General features: G+C 42.5%; 1 protein-coding gene across 1 annotated transcript in view; it reads right to left on the reverse strand.

Annotated features, from left to right (window-relative positions):
• Positions 1–13,301, reverse strand: part of LOC142257246 (NXPE family member 1-like) — a 332,584-nt gene that overhangs the window by 128,686 nt on the left and 190,597 nt on the right. The window lies entirely within an intron of this gene.

The following is a 13,301-nucleotide window of genomic DNA, read 5'->3' on the forward strand; positions in this document are numbered from 1 at the left end:
TCTTGTATCTCTCTTATTTCTAGCTTACTTTTCATGCCTGCAGTGTATAATATACCATCTGTATAGGGAATGGACAATGTGAACTGAAAATCCAGAAGTCCTGGAGGAGCGGCCATGAACATCTGCGTTCCCTGTGAACTTTACTAGCGAACCGCAACCGTTGTCTATATTGTTTTACTAATGGTCAGACACCATAGGTGTCACTTTGTGGGTGTGTTATGATGTAGGTGTGGTTCTCCGACTAAGATTGTTATGGTAACATGATTCATGCTCCTTGCCCTTATTTCTGCCAGGACTTAAGATGAGCGCTGCTGTTCAGTGTCTGTCTGGATTGCCCATGGTATAACTGACCTAATATAAGGAATTTCACACTTAAACAACATATTGTGTCTGCTTACCAAGCACCAGACATCATTAACACTAATTACTGTCAACTTTTGCATGAAACTATCATGGTTATATGAATTGTGCTCTTTGCCAATACTGCTGCCAGGAGTTAAGATGGATATTGCTGTTCAGCGCTGTCACAGACTCCTGAGCGCGCTCACTCCAACCCGGCCTCGGCGCTATGGCTTCTTGGTATGACGTCACCGGGAGGATTTCCTGGAACCCGGAGGTCATATCGAGTGCTATCTCTTGGTATGTTAAGGGCGCTCAGCTGAGTCTGGACACAGCGGTGATTATCACAGCTAATTCCCGCCCCTTATCCCTATTTATACACCACTGGTACACTGCTGGTCACGATCTCCCGTTGAAGCACCTGCGAAACACGTGTCGGGACCGGGTCCACATGTGAGGCTGACAGACTCCCCTCCTTGGGTGCTATACATACCACAGGTAGGTCCTTCAGGTGCCAATCTCCACCATTGTATACATTTTTTTTTTTTTTTTGAGATTATGCTATGTACTCGCTGGTGGTGTTACATACTATTGTGTTCAGGCCCTGATTTGGACCTTATCCTGTTGGTTACTTTTCATGTATAAGCACTTCATTACTCTACTATCTTAGGGGATATACCTATGTTTCTCTGGTTATTTATATGGCCATCTGGGATATAATCTAACTATCCTGTTCCCTGCACAAAAATTAAGGGGTAGCCTGTCTCCCTCCCTGTGACCTTCTTTTCTCTGTCTCATTTAATTGGATTTTAACTATGTATGTCTAATCACTAACTGCAATCACATGTGATTTCCAGTATTTTGTATTTTTTGCAATAATAAAAACTGTATACTTTTTTCACAATTGTGGTGCAGTAATTCTTACTCCAAAAAAAACATGAAAAATACCCCCACTTGTTCACATGTTTTTGTAAGTTTCCTCAGTGTTTGCTATTATAATGGCTTAGTAACAATGAGCTTGAGGGTGCAATGCAGAGGTGCTGCAAATTGCTTGGCACCAGTGGGACACTAATGAAGTCCAACAGTCACTTTTTGGATGCCACTACGTTTCCTCAGTGTTTGCTATTATAATGGCTTAGTAACAATGAGCTTGAGGGTGCAATGCAGAGGTGCTGGAAATTGATTGGCACCAGTGGGACACTAATGAAGTCCAACAGCCACTTTTTGGATGCCACAACTGGCAGCACTCTTTTCAATTAAAATGGCTTTGCAAAAATGTGCAGGAGGGGAGAATGCAGAGGTGGTGGGACTTGCTTGGCACAAGTGCCACAATAATGGAGAACAGCAGCCACTCTTTGGATGGCACTAGCTGGCAGCACTCTGCAATTAAAATGGCTTTGCTAAAAAGGGCAGGAGGGTACAGTGGCAGGGTTGTGGGTCAGTGTAGAAGAAAGGAAGCCTCACTTTGTATCCCTCCTAATGGTGAAATGCAGCGAGGAAGTCCCTGAGCTTAGCTACACAGGCGCTGTTATCTGTAGCTCTTAAAAACTGTTTCCACGGACCGGACTGTCACCTATTGCTCTGAGCCAGCTGTAATTAGCCCTTAAAAGGGCTGAAAGAAACTTCTATCCCTATTCTGTATAGCGCTGTGTGTAGAGCGTACACAGCAGGACCGGCGACAGGAGCTGCGTCAGCGATGACTGACACCCAGACGCAGAAGGCAGATAATGGCGTCCAGACGGGCAGATACCCGTTTTTATAATGCAGGGATATGTGACATGGACATGCTATGACACATGCCCTTGCTTGTCTGACAAAAAGTCCACTTAGCTGTGTGTGTGTCTGGGATTGGCTGACATGCTGGCCCGCCCCACTACACGCGCTTAGGGAAGGAAGAAAAGAAAAAAAAAATGGCGATCGCCATTATCCCAGCAGCAGTGATCTGAATGTGCTGTTCCCGCACACTATACGCTGAAATTTCATAATAGTGTGAGTCACAGAGTGACTTACACTATTACAGCGGAAAGCCAGCTAGTAATTAGCTTGGCTTTTCGCTGATAGAACCGTTCTCGAATGTAACTCGAGCTAACGAACTTTTAGGAAAAAGCTCGAGTTCTAGTTCGATCTAGAACAGCCCCCAAAATCACTCGAACCGTGAACGGGAGAACCACGAACCACGCTCAACTCTAGTCTTTACCTTTTATACAGTTTTGTGTTATTTATTTTACTGATACACAGATTGGTAAACATTTTCTTTTCGAATATAGAAGTAATGAAGTAATATAAAGTTTATCCTGAAGATTTACAACATTAATTTTAATTTAATTTAACCTTGATATATTAATTTTTTTTATAACATCATATTTTATGTTATTAAAAGAAAAAAAGGTTTTGTTCTTAATTACATATTTATGTTTCATTAATATACATGTATACACAATATTTTAATAATCAATATTAATCAAGTACAAAGAATAATTATTGGGAATAAAAAATTAAAGTATGGTAATCACAATGCATTGATATACTAAAGAAGAATATAATCAGCAAGGTTACATGACTTAATTATTTCTAAAGGTTAATGATATGACATATCATATGATATGACAGGTATGGAAATCATATAAGATATTGGTAATATTAAATGTATGTGTTTATCAAGGACATAAGTGTCATATACATAGAAGGCCTTATTTTTATTCCAACTTTTATCTTTTATTTTTATTCCGATTTTCATTTTTCCTTTTTATTCCTATTTTTTATTCAATATTTGAATTTTAAAATCAAAATTTTAATTCTACAATTTTTATTTTTCCTTCTAATTTTTAATATCTCAATTGAGAAAGCACTTCAATATTTAGTTAATTAATATCTAATATAAGAATATTACTTTATTAAATATGAATCACATTAAAAGGAAAAGTTAAAATTTTTGGAAGAAAAGAACACTTCATTTATCGATATATTTATTCATTTACTTTCTAGTAATACATGATTCTTACATTAGTATGTTAACACAATAAGGATGAAATATTGGTTATAGTTACACAGATTTTATATAGTAGGTTATTTAACCCCTTCACCCCCGGCCACTAAAACACCCTAATGACCGGGCCATTTTTTGCAATTCTGACCAGTGTCACTTTGACAGGTTATAACTCTGGAATGCTTCAACGGATCCTGGCGATTCTGAGATTGTTTTTTCGTGACATATTGTACTTTATGTCAGTGGTAAATTTAGGGCGATATTTTTTGCGTTTATTTGTGAAAATTTAGGAAATGTTGCGAAAATTTCGCAATTTTCAAACTTTGAAAATTTATGCCCATAAATCTGAGAGATAGGTCACACAAAATAGTTAATAAATAAACTTTACACTTGTCTACTTTCCATCAGCGCAATTTTTGAAACTAAATTTTTTTTTCGTTAGGAAGTTAGAAGGGGTCAAAGGTCATCAGCAATTTCTAATTTTTCCAACAAAAGTTACAAAAGAATTTTTTTTAGGGACCACATCACATTTGAAGTGACTTTGAGAGGCCTAGGTGACAGAAAATACCCAAAAGTGACCCCATTCTAAAAACAGCACCCCTCACACTGCTCAAAACCACATCCAATAAGTTTATTAACCCTTTAGGTGCTTCACAGGAACCAAAGCAATGTGGAAGGAAAAAATGAAAATTTTACTTTTTAACACAAAAATGTTACTTTAGTCATAAAATTTTCATTTTTACAAGGGAGAAAAGAAAAAGTGCACCCTACAATTTATTGTGCATTTTCTCCTGAGTATGCTGATACCCCATATGTGGTAAAATCAATTGTTTGGGTGCATGGCAGAGGTCGAAAGGGAAGGAGCGCCATTTGAATTTTTGAACGCAAAATTAGCTGCACTCATTAGTGGACGCCATGTCGAGTTTGAAGACCCCCTGAGGTGCCTAAATAATGGAGCTCCCCCACAAGTGACCCCATTTTGGAAACTAGAGCCCTCAAATAATTTTTCTAGATGTTTGGTGAGCACTTTGAACACCTGGAGGCTTCCCAGAAGTTTATATCGTTGAGCCGTGAAAAGAAAAAAATTTTTTTTACCACAAAACGGTTGCTTCAACTAGGTAGCTTTTTTTTTCACAAGGGTATCAGGAAAAATGAACCATAAAATGTATTGTGCATTTTCTCCTGAGTACGCAGATACCTCATATTGGGTGGAAATCAAATGTTTGGACACACGGCATGGCTCGGAAGGCAAGGAGCGCCATTTGAATTTTTGAGTGCAAAATTAGCTGCACTCATTAGCGGACGCCATGTCGGGTTTGAAGACCCCCTGAGGTGCCTAAACAATGGAGCTCCCCCACAAGTGACCCCATTTTGGAAACTAGAGCCCTCAAATAATTTTTCTAGATGTTTGATGTGCACTTTGAACCCCTGGGGGCTTCACAGAAGTTTATAATGTTGAGCCGTGAAAAGAAGAAAAATGTTTTTTACCACAAAATGGTTGCTTCAACTAGGTAGCTTTTTTTTCACAAGGGTATCAGGAAAAAATTCACCATGAAATTTATAGTGCATTTTTTCCTGAGTACGGCGATACCTCATATGTGGTGGAAAGTAATTGTTTGGGTGCATGGCGGGGCTCAGAAGAGAAGGAACGCCATTTGACAGCAAAATTGGTTGCAATCATTAGCGGACGCCATGTCACGTTTGGAGACCCCCTATGGTGCCTAAACAGTGGAGCTCCCCCACAGGTGACCCCATTTTGGAAACTAGACCCCTCAAGGAGTTTATCTAGATGTTTAGCAAGCCCCAAGGGGCTCCACAGAAGTTGATAATGTTGAGCCAGGAATACAATTTTTTTTTTTCACCACAAACCTGTTACTTGAACCAGGAAGCTTTTTTTCACAAGGGTATCAGGAAAAAATGCACCATAAAACGTATTGTGCAATTTCTCCTGAGTACGCAGATACCTCATATGTGGTGGAAAGTAATTGTTTGGTCGCATGGCGGGGCTCAGAAGAGAAGGAACGCCATTTGACAGCAAAATTGGTTGGAATCATTAGTGGACGCCATGTCACGTTTGGAGACCTCCTATGGTGCCTAAACAGTGGCGCTCCCCCACAAATTACCCCATTTTGGAACTAGACCCCCTCAAGGAATTTATCTAGATATTTGGTGAGCCCCTTGTACACCCAGGGGCTCCACAGAAGTTGATAACGTTGAACCGTGAAAATTATTTATTTTTTTTAACCACAAATTTTTTGCATCAATCAGGTAGTTTTTTTTCACAACGATATCAGGAAAAACTGCGCCATAAAACGTATTGTGCAATTTTTCCTGAGTACGTAGATACCTCATATGTGGTGGAAAGTAATTGTTTTGGCGCATGGCAGGGCTCAGAAGAGAAGGAACGCCATTTGACTTTTCAAACGCACAGACGCGGTTCACTGATTGGCCGCTGCAGGACACACGGACGGATGCGATACAAAAAGCGTCGCGAATACGGAAAAAAGTCACGCCAAAAATTGAGCAGGGATGCCGATCCGTTATGTGCATCCCTGATCAGCGCTCGGCGGGACGCACGGACGGATGCGATACAAAAAGCGTCGGGGATACGGAAAAAAAAAGTCACGCTAAAAATTGCGGGACGCCCGGACGGATGAGGTATAAAAATGGACAGGGGATACAGAAAAAAAAAAAAGTTATACTCACAGTACCCAGAGGATCACTGACCAGAAGAGCTGCAGGAGGAACAGATGGCAGAGAGATGGACAGCTTTACAGGAGCTGCAGGCAGGACGTTGGGCAGATCAGCAGAATGCCCAGGAAGGACCCACCGATGGAGGCAGATGTGATCGGGCCAGTTAAGACCTCGGACGACCCGGTGAAGACAGGTAAGAGAGCAGAGGGGGAGAGCAGAGGGGGAGAGAAGAGGGGGAGGGGGGGTGAGCAGAGGGGGAGAGCAGAGGGGGAGAGAAGAGGGGGAGGGGGGGAGAGCAGAGGGGGAGAGCAGAGGGGGAGACCGGAGAGGAAGCTGCAGAAGCAGAATAGAGATAATGTGGGAGACAGTCAGATCGCGGGGGAGCAGATCGGTATGTCGGGGGGGGGAAGATCGCAGGGGGGTACGGGCAGGGGCCATCACGGGAGAGTGCAGGGGGCACCACGGGAGCGCGCACGGGCTGCAAGGTGAGCACAGTACTCACGTGCAGCAGGAGCAGTGACCTCAGCTACGGCGGCGGCGGCAGCAGCAGCGGTGGCGTGGTACCACAAGTACCAGCCACTGCACACTGCAGACATGTTGGGGGAGGGCTCGCAGGCCAGCACAGGCCTGGGGAGGGCGGCCATCGGCAGATCAGACCACTGCACACTGATTGGAGCGATTGCGCGTCATAGCACGATCGCTCCAATCAGTGCTGCAGGGGCTGGGGGCGACATTTTAGAGCTCCGGCTATGATTTGTTGAAGCTGCTAGAGCAGATCATAACCGGATCTCACAGTATCGCAGTAATTCTGGCATTATTTTTGCCGAAATTAGTGATGTGGTTGGCGGTTCAGATTTGAACAGCCAATCACATCGATCGTCGATAGGGGGTGGCGATGCCACCCCCCCTGGGGTCAAGCAAAGGTCCCCTGCTGTAAGAAACAGCAGGGAACATAATTTGAAAGCCGTTGCTATGGCCACGGCAATCAAATGAAGTTTAGGCCGTAAAATTACGTCCCTGGTCGTTAAGTCACGTTAAAATAGGACGTAATTTTACTGCCCGCGGTCGTGAAGGGGTTAATAAATAATTGACAAATCAAATAAATTAAAGTAGAGTAATAAAAATGGAAAGACCAAGGTACATTTGATTCCACCTTCCTACATTAAATATATTTTTAATCAATTATAATCATTTTAAAATGAGTAATATTGTGTTTTGATGGAATCGTCCAGTCTTTCCTTAAAGGTTGTTTTATTGATTGTCAATTATTTATTAGACAATAGTAGCAAAGTGAAAGATAGCAATTACGCCTAAAACATAACCTTTAATATTTCCATATAGTAAAAAGGTCAGAAAAGGGACCTGTATTAAAATGGACAAGACAAAAAACAATTACGATAGATATAGCCAGAAACCATTTATCATGATCCTGAAATCAGACCAACTGGCTTGTTTTGAATCACCTTATAGTTAATGATGTAAATACTGTATCCAGTACTGACAAATGCCGCAAAAAGAAAAACGGCAGTGACGAGATTATAGGAAAAGGAACGGTCTTTCCCCATCTGCCGTGTAACCTATTCCCTGGTTGGTAAAACACTGGTGCTGGATGGTTCTGGCTACCAAGGCAAGATAACCTGGTCCTTAACTGTATGACTCAGGATCCCCACAGGCTCCAAACATGCATCCAGCGGTGTGCATATTTCTCCCAACGCGTTTCTTATATCATCAGGGGAGAGAACTCCAAATTTCTGGTCAGAAAAATGACCCACACAATATGGCACAATTACTGTGGAACAAATAAACTCCATCACAAAAGGGCCCACACCAAAATAGCAAACCGACAGTTATGAGCGCGCAGCGGGTAAACTTACTTCCATCCAGACCAGGAGAATCCTGGGCAGAGCGCATCCGTCAAACCACGCCGCCGAGTTTAAATGTGCCGGTTGCTCAGAGTGGCGTCTGACGTCACATCCGCAAGAACCGGTGAGCTCACTTCTGGGTCACATGATCGAGACCGCGATGTGCGCATCACAGAGGGCGTAATTACACACCATGACAGCCATACTCGATACAGGCATATGGCTACAAGAAAATGGCCGCGGGTTGAATCGCAAATACAGCGATACAAAAACCATAAATAATAATGGCCCATCAACACAAAGAGTGGGCCACCAAAAACCTGCAACACATGTCACAGGAACCCAGGTAAGGCAGGCAAGCTTTAGAAATAGCAATACATATATAGAGAGAAAGGGGCCAAATAGATAAGCAAAAAAGTGTCTGTTCCAAGAAATAAATCAACACATAAAAATATATGGGATATGACAAAAAATTATTGTAAAAATATAAGATCAGGAGAGGCAAGAACGGAGTAGAGGAAACAAAGTAAACCAAAAATAGGGATGACATAAAAGCAAAAAATTGGGTAAAGGAAAAAAGGAAACACCTCCACCAAACTATAAAATACTGAGGGTCCTATTGTTGAAACTGGTCCTACCTATTTGTGGAGGTCGGCACCCTAGGACAGAGCGGTGGATGGTGCCCCCACTCGGACGACGACTATCCCTCCTGGCAATACTCTATCCTAGTCTACCACAAAGGGTGCGAAGGAAAGAGTGTCATTAAGACCCAATGGTTTACATGTCTTCAGCCAAAAAATCCATTTGGTTTCCTGTTTGACAATTTTTTTATCCCAATCGCCTCCTCTATGGGGAGGAGCCACAACATCAATGCCTTGGAAGCTAATTGATTTAGGGTCCCCCGCGTGGTGTTCAGTAATGTGACGGGCCACAGGAGTATCATTGCCCAGGCGGATATCACGGATGTGCTCCTCTCTTCTCCTTCTAAACTCACTTTTGGTCTTACCTATATACTCCCTGTGACAAATACATGTGGCCTTATAGATGACGCCTTTCGTCCTGCAGTTGATGAAGGATCGAATCTCATAGCGTTTCCCCAAGACATGGGAGAAAAATAATTTCCCTGGATTAAGAGATCCACATGCAATGCACCCACTACAGTTATAGCAGCCCTTGACAGGATTGGTCAGCCATGTCTTAGTATGGCTAGAAAAGTGGCTGTGGACAAGTCTCTCTTTAATAGAGCGGGCCTTCCTGTACGTCACCGAGGGAGTATTGGGAAGAAATTTTTCAATGTCATCATCCATTTTGAGAATGGACCAGTGCCTCTCAAGAATCCGTCTCACCTCCCCTGATCCATTATTAAAGGTGGTGATAAAGCAAATAATATCTTCGTCAGGTATTGGTCTCCCTGGTCCATGTAAAAGATCATTCCTAGTTTTTTGCTGTGTCTCCAGAAAGGCCCTATTTATGACATGGTCTGGATAACCTCGATGATGAAATCTGAGGCTTAAATCCTGGGCCTGTTCACAGAAACCCTGCTCATCAGAGCAGTTTCGTTTCAGTCTGAGGAATTGCCCCTTTGGGATGCCCTTCTTCAAGCTGTTCGGATGACTGCTCTCCCATCGTAGGAGTGAGTTAGTAGCAGTCGGTTTTCTATAGGTACTGGTGTGAATGTTATCCATAGAATCCCTCTCCACAAGGACATCCAAAGAGGGCAACTTCCATTTGTCAAATTCACAAGTGAAAAAAAGGCCAAAAGGGTTATCGTTGAGTGCAGCGACAGTTCTTATAATCTCGTCCTCTGTACCCCTCCACAGGACAAATACGTCATCTATGAAACGACACCATAGGACGATCTTGTCCTGGGGAACAGGGGAAGCATCACCAAAAACGCAAGTCTCCTCCCACCAGCCGAGGAGGAGATTTGCATACGATGGGGCCACCGGACTCCCCATCGCGGTCCCCCTCAGCTGGTGGTAGACTTGTCCATTAAACAGAAATATATTCTTCTTTAAACAGAACTCAACGAGACTCAAAAGGAAGGAGTTATGATCATCAAATTGTTGCCCCCTACTCCTCAAAAAGAAGCCCACCGCCTGTAGACCCAAATCGTGTGTAATCGAGGAGTAGAGGGATTCAACATCAATGCTAACGAAGATCACATCATCCTCCACAGTGACACCCTCCAATTTCTTAAGCAGATCTGTAGTGTCTTTAAGATAGGAACCCAACGATGTAACAAAGGGTCTCATCACACGATCGGCATAGACACCTACATTTCGAAATACTCCCAATGCCCGACACTATCGGCCTGCCTCGTAATGGGGAAAGGCCCTTGTGCACCTTGGGCAAACAATAAAAAGTCGGGGTCACTGGAAAAGGAGGATAAAGAAAATCAAATTCAGCCTTACTAATTAGACCTTTATCGCGTGCATCCACCAATAACCCTCTCAAAAACAACAGGTAATCAGACGTGGGATTCCTATCAAGTTTTTCATAATTAGATTTGTCCCCCAGAATATCCATGCACATTTTCTTATAATCAGAGACATTCATGAGGACGATGTTACCACCCTTATCTGATTCCTTCACCTTTCTTGGAACAGACACTTTTTTGCTTATCTATTTGGCCCCTTTCTCTCTATATATGTATTGCTATTTCTAAAGCTTGCCTGCCTTACCTGGGTTCCTGTGACATGTGTTGCAGGTTTTTGGTGGCCCACTCTTTGTGTTGATGGGCCATTATTATTTATGGTTTTTGTATCGCTGTATTTGCGATTCAACCCGCGGCCATTTTCTTGTAGCCATATGCCTGTATCGAGTATGGCTGTCATGGTGTGTAATTACGCCCTCTGTGATGCGCACATCGCGGTCTCGATCATGTGACCCGGAAGTGAGCTCACCGGTTCTTGCGGATGTGACGTCAGACGCCACTCTGAGCAACCGGCACATTTAAACTCGGCGGCGTGGTTTGACGGATGCGCTCTGCCCAGGATTCTCCTGGTCTGGATGGAAGTAAGTTTACCCGCTGCGCGCTCATAACTGTTGGTTTGCTATTTTGGTGTGGGCCCTTTTGTGATGGAGTTTATTTGTTCCACAGTAATTGTGCCATATTGTGTGGGTCATTTGGAGTTCTCTCCCCTGATGATATAAGAAACGCGTTGGGAGAAATATGCACACCACTGGATGCATGTTTGGAGCCTGTGGGGATCCTGAGTCATACAGTTAAGGACCAGGTTATCTTGCCTTGGTAGCCAGGACCATCCAGCACCAGTGTTTTACCAACCAGGGAATAGGTTACACGGCAGATGGGGTAAGACCGTTCCTTTTCCTATAATCTCGTCACTGCTGTTTTTCTTTTTGCGGCATTTGTCAGTACTGGATACAGTATTTACATCATTAACTATAAGGTGATTCAAAACAAGCCAGTTGGTCTGATTTCAGGATCATGATAAATGGTTTCTGGCTATATCTATCGTAATTGTTTTTTGTCTTGTCCATTTTAATACAGGTCCCTTTTCTGACCTTTTTACTATATGGAAATATTAAAGGTTATGTTTTAGGCGTAATTGCTATCTTTCACTTTGCTACTATTGTCCATTTTTCTCAGTGAATTGTTACCCAGTAGCTATCTACTATCAATTATTTATTACCCCTTTGGTTTAGCATTTTATAAATGATCTAACTAAATAAGCCACACTGTTGCCTTTCATATTTATATTATGGTACATATTATAGGTACATATTATATTATTTCATATTTAGTATTACATTTTGGTTACATTCAAACACATTGCCACCTATGGGTTGGAAAAGTAATTACACCGATAATGTAAAAAGTTATTACATGAAAATACTATCGTCTATACCATTATGCAGTATTATTTCATCATTCTAAGTATCAATGATATTAATACTTTTACGATGATAATAATAATGACATGGTATTATAATATTAGAGTTATGATATGCCGTGACATTTATTAGTGGTATTACTATTACCATATTTTGGTATTTAGATAGGGAATGAAGTCTTCAATGAAGATTACAGAAAGATAAAAGACTTTTATTATTTTTTTTAAGTCAAAAGTGATTCTACAAAAAGTTGTGAAAGCTGATATCCAAAAGTCCAAAAGGTAATGTCTCAAATAAGACTCTGTCAATTCCAATACACTAACCGCTTCTGGACTGCAGCAGGATGGTGATCTTATGACGCCAGGATGGACAATGTTATAAAAAGTCTCTGTTTTGTTATCATTTCCAAACCTTCAAGGTGTGGTATTGTCAGGAAGCTGCAACCCTGACACATGTTCTGTGCATTAAGACCTCACCACAGTTACCAAGGAGAGCAGGAAAGTGTTAAAGTTAACCCCTCGTGCTGACAAAAAACGTCTCATCACCTGTTCCAGGAATGACAACAGGCAGCACAGAGGATCCAAAGTGACTAATGTAAATTACACTGCACAGATATCAAAGACCTATGCTATTCTTCTACACTTATGAACTGTGTTTTATCATTATTAAATTATGGACTTTGCAATAAAGAATAAAGTTTTTGGATCTAACAATGATAAATGCAATAATGGACTGTATCAAATCGATAACCATTCATTTTTTACCAAAGGATTTACTTCAAAAGACTGTGTTTTTGTCAGATGACCATCGGATATAAGAAGACACCAAATCAAATCAAATCAAATCAAATCAAATAGGCTTGATTGGCAGGACCAAAAAAACTATTAGCATTGCCAAAGCAAAAAAAGAAGTGTGAAAGGGGAGTGGGTTAGGGTTGTGGGGATGGGGTGTTGGGGCCACAATTTACGGAGTGATGGCCCATTTGGAGGTCTTTAGTACCCCTCATCTTATGACAAGTGGAGACATATTGGGCGGCGATCTCCACCATTGATTCCTCTTCCCCCAGTAGGATGCGGAGTTTCCTCTCCTCGTCCATGGATGGAAAGTCCGGGGTATGAGCGGTAAGTTTCTGGAAGTGGGAGGCCCTCACTGCTGAGTATTTGTCACAGTGTAGTAGGAAATGCGCCTCGTCCTCCAGGGCCCCCTGCTGGCAGTGCTGGCACAGTCTGTTCTCCCGCGGCTTGTATGTCTGTCGGTGCCGCCCTATTTCCACCTCTAGGCTGTGGGCACTCAGTCTGTACAGGCTAAGTGTCTGCCTGTCTTTGGGGTGGCGTAACCTTTGCAGATATGGGGCCAGAGTGTAGTCCCTCCGCAGTGACCGGTAGATGGTGAGTTTATGGGCGTTCTCTAATTCACTCTTCCAGACCTCTATGTATTGCATCTTGCAGCTCCCTGAGATCTCTTTTATTTGGCCTTTTGTCAGGGTGTGTTGCTGACTTTGGCTGTACTGGCTGCCGGGGTTCCTGGCTTGCTCTGGGCTCCGGCTCAGCAGGGCTTTATGA

The sequence above is a fragment of the Anomaloglossus baeobatrachus genome, chromosome 11 (genome assembly GCF_048569485.1).
Source record: "Anomaloglossus baeobatrachus isolate aAnoBae1 chromosome 11, aAnoBae1.hap1, whole genome shotgun sequence".
Lineage (NCBI taxonomy): Eukaryota > Metazoa > Chordata > Amphibia > Anura > Aromobatidae > Anomaloglossus > Anomaloglossus baeobatrachus.